At 50.1% G+C, this 13,495-nt stretch overlaps 1 long non-coding RNA gene across 1 annotated transcript; it reads left to right on the top strand.

Annotated features, from left to right (window-relative positions):
- Positions 1 to 5,335: 5,335 nt before the first annotated feature.
- LOC137758531 (uncharacterized) lies at positions 5,336 to 8,324 on the top strand. Its single transcript, XR_011073019.1, has 3 exons — positions 5,336 to 5,396; positions 8,007 to 8,074; positions 8,246 to 8,324. It is a non-coding gene; the product is annotated as an uncharacterized lncRNA (long non-coding RNA).
- Positions 8,325 to 13,495: the final 5,171 nt, after the last annotated feature.

The following is a 13,495-nucleotide window of genomic DNA, read 5'->3' as shown; positions in this document are numbered from 1 at the left end:
GCCACGTTGGCCTCCTGTAGGGTCCTTAGTGTGTTTTCATGCCTCTGGGCCTTTGCAATTGCTGTCCTCTCCACCAAAAGTGCCCTCTACCCAGAGCGTCCCATAGCTGGCTCCACCTCCTGCTTCTGGTCTCAGCTCAAAAGTCACCTCTGGGAGAGGCTTACTTGGCCACCACATTATTCTCTATTGCTGTCCCTGCTTGTTGCCCTCCGGGACTTGTGCCTGTTTTTTATGTATCTACTGATGTAGTTGCTTGTTGTCTAGCTCATCGTGGAGAGCACGACTCCCCCTGGGGAGGGTCTGAGTCCCCAGGCCTCCTGCAGTGCCTGTGAGGGATAGCTGGGAAGACGTCTGTGGAGGGATGGCTGCGGGCATAGGAGTGGCCGCTGAGGCTGGAGGAGGGCTCCTCCCAGTGGCCTTGCTGCTCAGAGCTTCCCTTCTGTGGCCAGGCTGGCTGGACTCCAGCTACCTTCATTCACATTCTCATTCACAGTCAGTCCCCTGGACCCCTGGCCCGCATGGGACTGCTGCCCCCTCCCTCCCCTCCCTCAGGGCAGGATTCCCTCCAGCACACGGCCTCGGACCATCCTGCACAGGGCAGCTCCAGGGGTGTGGGGTGCTGAACCCTACACCGTCCCTGACCTTAAGAGGCTCCCAGTCTAGTAGGAGGATCTTCACCCCGACTTTGTTCCTTCTGAGGAAAGAATTCTCTTGTCGGGAGGCCTATGTGTTTGTTCCTGCCTTCGCTGTTTCTTAGCTGTGAGGTCTGGGCACAGTTCTTCAACTGCTGCTCTGAGCCTCACTTTACTCCTCTGTGAAATGGGAAACTAGGGCCTGCCTTTTGGTGTTGCCACAAGGGTCAGGTGGGGTGGCCCCTGCAGTCCTAGGGGATGGGTCAAATATGGAGCCAGACGGTGCTCAGTACTGCCTCTGCTGCTTCCCACGGGGAGTGGGGATGGGAACTGTATTTAACATCTGTGAGCCTCACTTTCCCCCTCTGTAAAATGGGGCCAGAAACAGCCCCCACCTCCCAGGATTGCTGTGACGACGAAGCGAGACAATGCTTACGAAGGGGTTAGCCCTGTGCAGCTCCAGAGTAAGTGCTCAGTAAGTGCCAGATATTTATTTTAAGGGTTATGACACCACACCTGACACACAGCAGGCTTGCCATTCATGTCATCCCCTTCCCTCCTGAACCTAGAAGATGGATACCATTCACAAGCACACCCCTGGGTTGTAAGATCATGGCAGGGAAGGCTTGTAACCCCCGCTCCCCGCTCAGTGTTCTGGTCTGACACTCCAAAGCGCCACCAGCAGATCCCAGGATAAAGATAAAGGCAGCCCAGCAGAACCATCAAAATTATGGAAAGTCCACTTTGGAGGTTGTGAAACTTGTTATGCTTCTATTACTTGTGCTACTGTAGCATCAGAGATATTACATCAAGACAGAAAAGAAAACAGAAAAAATGACCAGTATAAGTTATGGAGAGGCCCACCATTTCAATACCCAAGAACTCTGTGCCTGGCCAAGCATGCATTGGCCACCCCTGTGAGCCAACAGTCTCCGTTATCATAAAGTCTGTTACCAGAGGCGAGAACAAGGAATAGAAGCAACCTGCAGGCAGACCCTAGGAGAGGAGGTGTCCTGGCACCAAAATATCTCAGAAGACTAACTAAATGGCAGCCATATATGACTCAGTGTCCATAGGTCTGTCTCAAACATTTTTGAAGCCATTTCTATTTCCTCCCATGTCCTCTCCTGGGAGTTACGAGTGCTTTACGTCTATTAACCACGGTGTGAAGTGGCTTTTCTTTCCACACTGTGGCAAGGCAGCCGTGAAATCCCCCTGCTCCCAGAGGAAACGGGTCAGTGAGACTCTGGCTTTGTATGTGTGAATAAGGCATCTTAGGAGGTGAGGGGAGCTTCTTGTTAAGGGCTGGGTATGAGAGTGTGTTTGGTGAGTTCTGTGTCCTCAGAGGGTGTGTGCAGTCAGGGGCAAGGGAATCCCTAGCGGGAGGGTGAGGGTCCTGAAGACCAGGAGGCTCAGGGGGCCGGACAGAGCTGCTGCACCTCTACAGGTGATCGATGAAGAGGTTGAGCTGATACAGTTGGAACCTTCATGAAGGTGGGGTGTAGAGCTATGCAGGAAGGACTTTTTTGAGTCAGCGGATTAACTCAAGGATGAGATGGGCTGATGGGCTGTCTTGGTAAAGTGATGAGTTCTGTGATGCTAGAGGAATGCAAACAGGCTGATGACAACTTGGCAAGTCCCTTCCAGCCCTGAGGTCCTATGAGCTTTATCTCACACTTCATGTTGTCACCTCCAACCTGTCCCTAACCCCCAGCCCTGACTTCGTGCTAATTCGACCCGAAAGGCACAGCTCAGAGGTGATCATTCGGGAGACATGTTTTGAAAAGTGCTGTTAAATAATCAAGCTCCAGGGCTTCCCTGGTGGCGCAGTGGTTAAGAATCTGCCTGCCAATGCAGGGGACACAGGTTCGAGCCCTAGTCTGGGAAGATCCCACATGCCACGGAGCAACTAAGCCCGTGCGCCACAACTACTGAGACTGCGCTCTAGAGCCCGCGAGCCACAACTACTGAGCCCAAGTGCCACAACTACTGAAGCCCGGGCGCCTAGAGCCCGTGCTCCACAACAAGAGAAGCCACTGCAATGAGAAGCCCGCACACCACAACAAAGAGTAGCTCCCCGTTCGCCGTAACCAGAGAAAGCCCGCGCACAGCAACGAAGACCCAACGCAGCCAAAAATAAAAATAAATAAAATAAATAAATTTATTTTAAAAAAAAGAATTTAAAAAAAAATCAAGCTCCATATGTTTTCTTTGATGAGCATAAGACTTTTGTTTCATTGACAGAGTTTGATTCTGAGAGGTAAGTAAGAGACAATTAGTGAAGAAGTACTTATAATTGTCATCAAACCAATTTTTCAAAGCTTAATTGTACACTTAAAAATAGTTAAAATGGGGGCTTCCCTGGTGGCGCAGTGGTTAAGAATCTGCCTGCCAATGCAAGGGACATGGGTTTGAGCCCTGGCCTGGGAAGATCCCACATGTCGCGGAGCAACTAAGCCTGTGCGCCACAACTACTGAGCCCGTGTGCCACAGCTACTGAAGCCTGCGTGCCCAGAGCCCATGCTCCGCAACAAGAGAAGCCACCGCAATGAGAAGCCCGCGCACCGCGACGAAGGGTAGCCCCTGCTCACCGCAGCTAGAGAAAGCCCGCGCACAGCAATGAAGACCCAACGCAGCCAAAAATAACAAACAAATTAATTAATTAATTAAAAAAATAGTTAAAATGTTCAGTTTTATGTTATGCATATTTTTACCATAACAAAATAAATGCTGTGTCTGTGTGTAGGGGTAAGTGTGGATGTAGCAAGGTGCCCTGCTGGAGGTTAAGTTTGTGTTTTGTCTGTCCCTTAGTCCACTGCCCAGACAGATCAGGACAGAAGGTCATTATGAACTGCCTGAAGGGAGTATTTCTGGGAAAGGCAGGGAGAGGGATGTAACAAACCTTTTGTGCTGATCGCCAGGGAAAAGTGGTTGTAGGGGAGGGACAATGGTGTGGCACAGCCCTCAAAAATTCTGTGACTCCCTGGCATACAAATGCTGATAGGAAGTGGGACAGGCTCGCCCTTGTTGAAGGGCCCTGGGCGGTTAGCTTGGAGCCCTTCCCTGGTCTAGGGAGAATATTAGCTTTCACCTTTGTGGCCCCTTTGGGAGTTGTGAACATGACCCACAGTTTGGGATATGACTCACCAAGACCAGCTTCTGCTTGGACATTCATATCCTTCTATCCTGGTCAGCACATTGATATAGCACCAGATGGGACTCAACACTGACCCCACCCCCAAGACACCTGTAAGGACTAGGGGACCCCTGGGTGCATAAGAGGAAGATGGTAAGAACCTTGGGGAGAGTGGCTACATTGCAGGTCTGACTTCCTGCTCTTACTGGCATATGGGCCTTGAACATTTGAAGTCTGAGGACCAACTGAGCTGCAGTAATCACACCCTGAATGGTGCCAACGAACACCCTGTAACGTGTGAGTGTGCGTGTGGTTGCACATGTGTGTGAAAATGCACTGTTAGTCGTTTGCAAGAATGTGGGAATTTGGGTGATTTTGGCTTACTTCATTGTAGTTTTCTGTTTTTGATTTTTTCCTGATTTACATTGAGGTAATGAGCTTAACTAAAGGGGCTGAGTTATATTCTATACTATAGTTATATATATACAGTTATTGTATATAATATTATGGACTTCTATTTTTACTTCTATCTAATTTCTATTTTTTATTTGTGTTAAGGGAATATAATACATTCGTATTATAGTACTTTACAAAATTTATAAAGATTTATTTTTAAAAATAACTTACTTAAAATATATTTATTTAAATAACCATGGAGATCAAGCCAGCTCCTATTCCATTTTTCCCCAGGGAGGGGGACACTAATCATGACTGCTATTGCAGGGGGCTCAGTTTTTCATAGAACCCAAGAGTTATGTGGTCCTTGTTTCACCTGCTTGCCACAGAGCAAATTGATGCACTGCCCAGATATGAAAGGGTTATGGTAACAGAGTGGGGTTATTGGAGATAATTTCCAAATGGGAGCAACCTGGTTGATGGGATTAGGGAAAATTAATAGCCCCCTCCAGGCCTCAGCTTAAGTTGACTTTCCTCGTCCCTCTCTCCCCTTTGCCGCTGAGGTCCCCTCCCTGCTCCCCACCCCCACCCCATCCGTGTCTGCCCATCTGACACTCCTCAGCAGCCCTGAGGACTGCAGGCTGACTCCAGGCCTTCGTAAACCACCCGGCACTGTTAAACAAATCCTATAATTAGAAGCCAGGTTTCCTAAACGAAATGAAAAATGTAACATTACCCTTTGTTTGTTCACTGGATGCTCAACGCATGTCCCATGACCCAGAGGAGCTGTGACTTTAGGTTTCCAAGAAGCCTTAATAAGGTAATGTTTATAAAGTTCTTAACTTTACAACTCCGTCGGAGTACACGTCTGTGAAATGAGGACAAGCCATAATTCCGAGAGATCTGCCCCCTCCTCACCCAGTGGTAGAGAATGTTATCTCCTTATGTGATGTGCAGAAAGCCCCAAGATTGGGATTAAAGGAAGTGGGTTCTGGCCCCAGCTCTGACACTGAATTGCTGTGTGAATTGTATCAGTCTCTTTCCCTCTCTGGACTTGTGTTTCCCCATCTGTAAAGGAGAAGACATGATGAGACTTGCTTGTTCTAAATGTCGCTTCTAACTCTGACATTCTACAGTTTGATTTCTGTGTCTCTCTATCATAGGGTTGTATCTCAAGCCAGGATTCTTCTCCAGATTTGACCTCCCTTCCCTGGACTCCTCAGAAGGACTTGGTAATGTACCTTGAACTGGGTAAATTGCTTGGGGTTGGCAAGACACATAGATGTATCCTTTTGTGCCTCAGCTCTGAACCCTTAGGGCCTCTCTCATGAGATAAAATGCATAAAAATAATGTGAAAATGACTTGCAGAAAAAAAAAGAACTCTTCGAAGGAATTCAAACTGGTCAACGTGAGGAACAGAGGAAAGAAGCACTGTTCTGTCTGGAGATGGTAGGCATTATTAAGTTAACATAATACTATGTTAACATTATACATAATAACTGACATTTATTGAATTATTTCTATGAACCAGACTCTGGGCTAAGGGTTTACATTCATCCTTTTAGTTAACCTCACAGCAAATCTGTGAGGTAGGTACTTTGTCATGATCCTCACTTTATAGATAAAAAAACTGACAATCTTTTTAGATGAAAGAATTTGCCTGAAGGAAATAAGTGGTTGGAGCTAAGACTCCAGAACCCATGACTGACTGCTGTAAATCCACTGCCTACATACCTCTGATTCCATTATGGTGCTTGTGGAAGAAAGTATCGCGATAGAGCTTATGTCATTCTGTGTCGTTGAGTGATTCTGATGAGCATAGCATGCCCAAGCAGCCTACACAGGACTTGTAATATAGGTGAGAAAGACGCCTTTGCTGGCCTAAGCCTCCAAGAGGATTGTTTGTTACTGCAGCACAACCTGGCCCATCCTGACTGATACTACTTGTCATAGGCAAAGGGAGCAGCTTTGTTCTTTGTATTCTCAAAAGGAAATTTGTCATCAGCATATGGAAGGAGCAGGGAGGTAGACATTTAAAACAAGTAGAGACTGATAAGAAACTTGTGAGCATCTGATAGGAGTATCACTGAGACGCCAGCAAAATGATCTGTGGGGTCCCACTGAGCCTGTGATTCTAAGAATTGGTCTAAAAAACAAGATTTGTAAGTGATTCTGGAATGACAGAGTCAGAGCTGGCTCTGTGGTTGAGATAATGAGGTAGAATGCAAAGGAATCCCAATATGGAAGACAAAAAATTATGGACATAGCTATGTGATTGCTTGACTGAAGAGCCAAACAATCCCAGTTTTTTCCAAGAGCACACTGCTGGTGGAGAGGGAGATTGGGGTCACCCCGACCCTTGAACTCTCTCCAGAGCTGACTCAGAAAACATATCCCTTGCGCACTGAGCCCTCTCGCCAGACACATTTCCCTCTAATGTAAGTTTGTCCATAGAGCACAGCCAGGCCATATCAGAAATGATTTGAATGGCCTTTGGCTCTGTGTCCACTGCCTAATGACAGGGTGCCCACTTCTAACCACGGCCTACTTCCAATGCTCATTCCCTAACTGGGAAAAAGGTTAGGGTGGGGTGGGGGTCAAGAGTGGTCTCAGAGGCCCAGCCTTTCATCTCAAGCTCTGCCTCCTTTTCCTCACTATATGAATATGGACAGGTTATTTCCCTTCCCTGGGCCTCAATTTTGTCTTCTGTGAGAATCTTATATTCACATGGGATTGATGCCGTGAGTAAATAAAATCACAGATATAAATATGCTTTGTAAACTGTAGAGTGCTATGAATGTAAGAGGGATATCACTGTTAACACTAGGCAACTACTTGCAGCATCTGCCTGGGTCCTAGGGCTGGACCACCTCTGTCTCCCAGGGCCAGAAACCTTGACACTGTCTTCTAACAGTAGAACAATGATCGAGGCTTCTTTTTTGGGAACCAGACTTTGGAAATGGTCAGATTCCATGCTAGCCACTTCTTCCTCCTTCTCCACAAATATACAATATTTATGAGAACCGACCTTCCAATGGAAACTTGGCAAGATTTCACATTCTGGAGACATTGTACCTTCCTCCACATGGCCCGAGGGCTGAGGTCATGGGCTTCCCAGGAGATGAGGGAGTTCCCACGGATACAAGGGGTACAGGGGACTGAGAGAAGAGGGGCCCAGCAAGAGCCCTAAGTCACAGGCTGGTCCTAAAATGTTGGTACTGTTACCTCCCTCCACCATCCTCTGTAAGAACATGAGCTCAGAAACTGGGTTTTTTTTTAATTAAAAAAAAAATTTTTTTTTTAAATTTATTTTTTTGGCTGCATTGGGTCTTCGTTGCTGCACGTGGGCTTTCTCTAGTTGCGGTGAGCGTGGGCTACTCTTTGTTGTGGTGCACAGGCTTCTCATTGCGGTGGCTCCTCCTGCTGTGGAACACGGGCCCTAAGCACATGGGCTTCAGTAGTTGCGGCGCGTGGGCTCAGTAGTTGCAGCATGCAGGCTCTAGGGCGTGCAGGCTTCAGTAGTTGTGGCTCGCGGGCTCTAGAGCGCAGGCTCAGTAGTTGTGGCGCACGGGCTTAGTTGCTCTGCGGCATGTGGGATCTTAGTTCCCCGACCAGGGATTGAACCCATGTCCCCTGCATTGGTAGGTGGCTTTACAACCACTGGACCACCAGGGAAGTCCCTATATTTGATAAATGAAGGGAATAAACCCTTCTCGAGACCTCCCAAGGCTCTTCATTGCCCCTACCTTGAAGGCCACAGCTCCTAGAAACTTACAGAGCCTCCCAGACAAGATATTTAAACCACCACCTGGGGCAGCTTCTCGATATTGTCTCCCAACAGGTTCAGGCCACAGAGACAAGCTTCTGCAGGGAGGCCTGGGTTGAGGTTCACTGCAGCTCTAAGAGCCTGTAAGTTTTTGAGGCTGTTTTCCAGAGGGGGAGGCAGGGTGGGGACGGAGGCCTTGGCTGTGGCCATAAGGGCTCCTTGCTGACATGTGAGGTGATGCGTCTTGGAGTCGCTGCCTGTCCCCCAGGTGGTGGGTAGTGAGTAGCCTCAGGGTTTCTCTGTTCTCTCCGCAGGTCCTGCTCTGGTCGCAGTGGGGTCCCAGGCTCCTGAGCCAGGTGCTGAGAAGCACGTGTGAATAAGGCATGTCCGCTGCCTGCAAGAAGCTTCCACCTGGTGACTCTTCAAAAAAAATAGTAAAACAAAACATGCACATGCAAGACCCCAGCCGCAAATTCGCAGTCACGCAGATATACACCAAAACCAGCGCAATAAAAACAGCGCTATCTGAGCCAATAGCTGAAGCCAATATGTAAGTCAGCCTTTGGTAAGTACCATCCGTTATTAGCTGTGTTGGGGGAGCAGGCCTTTGAACCCAAGCTGCAGGGGAAGTGTCCCCCCTCCCCCTGCCTCTCCCTCCCAGGACTCCTCTCCCATAAACAGCAAGGAGACACCACCCCCTTTTCCCCTCATCCTCCACAGCACAAGCTCTTCTTCCTCCGGGGTCCGGGCTCTGGGGGTCTGAAGAGAACATTTCTCATGTTGTACCCTTTTCCTGCTTCCGCTGGAGGACAGGGCTTCCCACCCAAAATAGATGCAGACCCACCCAGCAAGAGGAGGGGCTGACAGCTTGCGGGGGAAGATCAGAACTCTGGATCTTGTAAGTTCAGACGTCCTGTAAACTCTGACCAGAGTATAAACATCCCCCGGGACTGAGGGGAGGATGTGCTGGTGGGCAGGGGGCCCGGCGCCTCCATCAGCCCTGGGGACAGGCTGTTTATTCCACATCCCTCACGGGCCCCCTTGGGCTCCTTCCTGTCTAGGTCTGGGCAAGTAGAGGCAGGCAGGGCAGCCCCACATGGGGCCTGAGGCCTTGGACATAAGATTCGACCTCTCAGGGCTGGAAGGGAACTTTTGTTTTTGTTTTTTTTAAATTTATTTTTTTTTGGCTGTGTTGGGTCTTCGTTTCTGTGCGAGGGCTTTCTCTAGTTGCGGCAAGCGGGGGCCACTCTTCACCGCGGTGCGCGGTCTTCTCACTATCGCAGCCTCTCTTGTTGCGGAGCACAGGCTCCAGACACGCAGGCTCAGTAGTTGTGGCTCACGGGCCTAGTTGCTCCGCGGCACGTGGGATCTTCCCAGACCAGGGCTCGAACCCGTGTCCCCTGCATTGGCAGGCAGATTCTCAACCCCTGCGCCACCAGAGAAGCCCTGGAAGGGAACTTTTAAAGCTCAACAAGCTCAACTCTCTCTTGTTTTTGCATCTCCCTCACAACTGGTCTTCTGGCCTCTGCTAAGACACCTCGGCTAATGGGGAGCTCAGGGCAGTCCATTCTATTACTGGCACTCTGGCAGCTGGAAAGTTTTAGAAAAATGTTGTTCTAGAATTGTTCAGTGTGACCTGATTGAGCACAGCTAAGAATAATGTGTACAACAAAATAATAGCAGGGCCATTCACTGAGCCCACACTGTGCCAGGTGCTTTATGTGCGTTATCCCATTAAATTCTCCTTCCTCTCAGGAGGACACATAGGCTCAGAAAAGTTAGGCCACTTGCCCAAGGTGACCCAGCAGTTTTGTGGAGGGGCTGGGGTTCAGTTGCTTTAGTTCAAAGTGTGTGCTTTAAATATTCGCTTATACTGGTTTTTCACAATCAAAAAGCAAAAATAGCACACACAACACAAAAACACCATACAACAAACACAGTCACGCACAAACCGACCACATTACAATAAAAACAACCCAAACTGGCCAAATCTTAAGTACCCTTTGTATGCCAGGCAAATCATAATTTTTATGATAAAGCCACTTTAACAACCCTAGGAGGAAACTGAGGCTCATTGAAGTTAGGAAAAACGGATATGGCCACTTTAGAAGGGGCAGAGCATGTGTCCAAGCACCATTTCTGAAGTCTGCAGTCTCCCGCTACACCGTATTACATGATAGGAGGGCACTGTAGCATAACGGAAGAGAAAACTTTTATCATTATTATTATTATGTTCAACAACGAGAGCTTTAAAAAGCGGGATGTGCATCCTCAGAGATGAATGATCTCCCTACACTGGACGTGTCTAGCAAAGATGCTTTAGAAGAGATTCCTACACAAGATATCCCCCAGCGTCAATCTGCAACCCAGAAACACAAACTTGGTGTTTTCGAGGCTGGATGCTGGGTGGAAGGGAGGCCTTGGCCACCCAGCCCCAGAGCACAAGCCCACCCCTTGCAGTCCTACTCCGCCTCAACTCGCATTTCCTTGACTGCTCCCCTGGGGGAGGAGGTATTGGCGCCTGGCCTGGGCAGAGGGTCATGTGGACGTGGCAGACCCTCTGCACATCCCAGTGGCCGCCCATTCACCCAGGCCTTGCCCTTTTTGAGAACTGGGAGCTTTCTGGCTGGGTCTGTTCCCACCAACAGCGTTCCCATCCAGGGAGCTTAAAATAGTGCCTCTTGGCTGGGGCTCTGGAGTGAGCAGTGAGGGAGGCATTTGTGCAAATATGGGCCTGGGAGAAGGACTCCTACCCCAAGAGGGTGGGGGTGGGGTGGGGTGGGCAGTGCGGCAGGAGAGCCAAGACCTCCAGTGGAGGATGCGCCCTCCTGGCCACAGCCCCCCTCCATCTTGCAGTAGAGGCGCCTGCTAGTCTCCTCCTGCCTCCCCGACCTTACTGGGTCCACTTGGGCAAATCTCTACACCGAATCCCGCAGGTCTTCCTGGCCCAGCTGAGGCTCCAGGGTGGGCCCACTGGGAACAGGGACCTCTACATTCTTCTGCTGGTTCTATCCTTGTCCCCACCTCCTACCTAGGAACACTCCAGAAGCATCCTTTTGAAGGCCCAACTCAAAAGTTATTTTTAATAATCACAGTGACAATTGCAGCTGTCACTAATTGAGGGCTTACTTTTGTCAAGCACTCTGCTAAGTGCTTTAACATGCATTGTCTTTGGTCCCCACGACCATCCACTGAGAGCCAAGTTACCATTATCTCCACTGTGCAGAAGAAACTAAGGCTCAGAGAAGTCAAGTAACTTTCCCAAGGTCACACAGCTCTGAATTGGCAGAGGCAGGATTAATACTCAGGTCTGTCAACCTCTGGAGTCTGAACTCTTACCTCCTGAGCTGCACCTCCTCCTCCGGGTCCCCGCTGCTCTGGGCTCCCATGCTCCATCCCAGCATTATCACCCTGTATCACATACATACGGCTGTTTTGATTCAATGCATCAAGTATTTAGTGAATGCCTACTATGTGCCAGGAACATTGCTGGGTGGCATGCCCACACCCTGGGAGCTCTCAGATCCCCTTGGAGGACTCTAGTTTGGGCTTGGGCTCAGTGACCTCCCTGACATGCAGGATCTGGTTTGAAGATGTCAGGGTGAGGTTAAGGCAAGCACAGATCCTCCTTGATGATCAGCTGCCTCCTTCCTGGACATTCCTGCCTCCTTCCTGGCTATGATGCTCCTCTCCTTCCTGCCCAGCAGGGAACAGCATGTGCAGGAATCAGACAAACTTACTTTGAATGCTCTGTGACTTTGGGCTCTCTGAGCCTCAGTTTCCCCATCCGTAGATTCGGGATAAAATTAGGACCTCACCACAGGGTGGTTGGAAGGATTTAATAAAACAATGCACATGAAGGACTTAGCACAGTGCCTGGTGGTCAGTAAGTAGAATTATACAGCAGCTATTATTGCTAATTGTTTCTTTCTGAAAATTACGGTGTCCAGGTGCCAGATACTTAGGGCCTAGCATGTGGTAGGTGCTCCAAGTGAAGGGAATCACTCACACAGCAGACAGAAGCCCCCAACCCTCCCCACCTCTGCCCCCTCACTCTTGGCTGGTCGTGCTGTTCCTGATCTGATGTGGAAGGTGTCCTGGACACTGGTCTTCATCAATAGTAGGGTCACTTGGGCAGCCGGGGGCAGGCAAAGGACTTTTACTTACCTGGTTCCCTCGTTTTCAGCCCAGGGTCCATTCTAGGGAAAACGGGTGGCTGGCACGGAAGTTCTGCCAGGGTTTGCCTGCTCCTTGGGGGTGTCTGGCTTTCTGGTGGCGCCACCTGGTGGTGAGTACAGAACTGCTCCTAGCTGGGCAGCAGCTAACGGACCTGGTGGCTCTGAGCACGACCATTCCCTGACACTCACTCTCCAGCCCAACCACCCCTTCCCTCATTCCCCTGTGTTGACCACCTTCTGCGAGAAAAGACCTAAGGGCCCCAACTCTGCTGTGGGGCAGAGACCCCTGAAGCCCAAGTTCCCATGCCTCCCTCAGGCCTGGCTCTGACCTGAGGGGTAGGGTCTCTAAGTGGTTGGCCAGGGTTCACCCTCAGGATATCCTTCAGGGCTGATGACCTCTCAGTGGTTTCTATAAACCAAGGCTGGAAGAATGGGCCTCCTTCCTGGCCTGAGATGGCCCAGGAATGGGAAACCCAGTGATGGTCCCTGGGCCCATCCTTGACTCCCCACTGTACCTGCTTGGGTACACACAGATCCCCCTCCACATTGAGGGGGCTCTGGGACTCCCAGAGGGACTGGCCTGGCTCCTAGGTTCCCTCTTAAGCAGCCAAGAGGCCTAGCCCAGCCCAGAGCTGTATGTATAAAGTTTGGAGAAAACTAGTAAGAATTAGAAGACTGAATTGTGCTCAAACCAGCCTTACCCCACCTTGCACCAACATGCTGTGTGAGCTTGGGTAAGGCCTGTCCCTCCCTGGGCCTTGACCTCCTTGTGGTAGAATGGCGGTGGGGCAGGGAATGAGCTAGGGGATGGGTGAGGACCCCTATAGCTCCCAGACTGGGACCTTGTTAAGGTGCAAATTCCTGGGCCCGCCCCATCAGAACTCTGGGGCCAGGACCCTGGAATCTATGTGAAGTTGGAAGCTGAGGCGGCCAAGTCCTGTCTTTGGGAGACGGAAGCCAGCAGTGTGTGTCGCCAGCAGGTAAGGAGAGTGTGGTGGTTTCAGGGGTCCTGAGAAGCAGAGGAACCCCCTAGCAGCCCAATCCCCATCTTTTAATTTCTCCACCTTTCTGTGGATGCAGGGATGTGTCCCCCCAGCTGCGTGTCTGTTGGACGCCACCGGCAGCGGCCGCAGAGGGACAGCAAGGAGGCGGCACAGGTTACAGCCACGTTGCCCCCATCTTTCGCCCTCTCGTGCTGGCTGTTTCGCTTGTTCAAAGGACAGTGGTGGTGCGGCTGGGACAGCCTGGGGTGGGACTGGGGGCCCTTGTTGCTTGAGGAAGTATTTTCAGAGTCCCCCTCCCTCTGGAGTTTCCAGTGGTAGAATAGAGCCCTGTCTAGTATTTGACCAAATATGGTGGTATCTCTCATGAGCTCGAGCCTCCGCC

This window comes from Eschrichtius robustus, chromosome 2 (genome assembly GCF_028021215.1).
Source record: "Eschrichtius robustus isolate mEscRob2 chromosome 2, mEscRob2.pri, whole genome shotgun sequence".
Taxonomy (NCBI): domain Eukaryota; kingdom Metazoa; phylum Chordata; class Mammalia; order Artiodactyla; family Eschrichtiidae; genus Eschrichtius; species Eschrichtius robustus.
The sequence above is the reverse complement of the archived record's forward strand: the minus strand, read 5'-3'. Positions and strand labels throughout refer to the sequence as shown.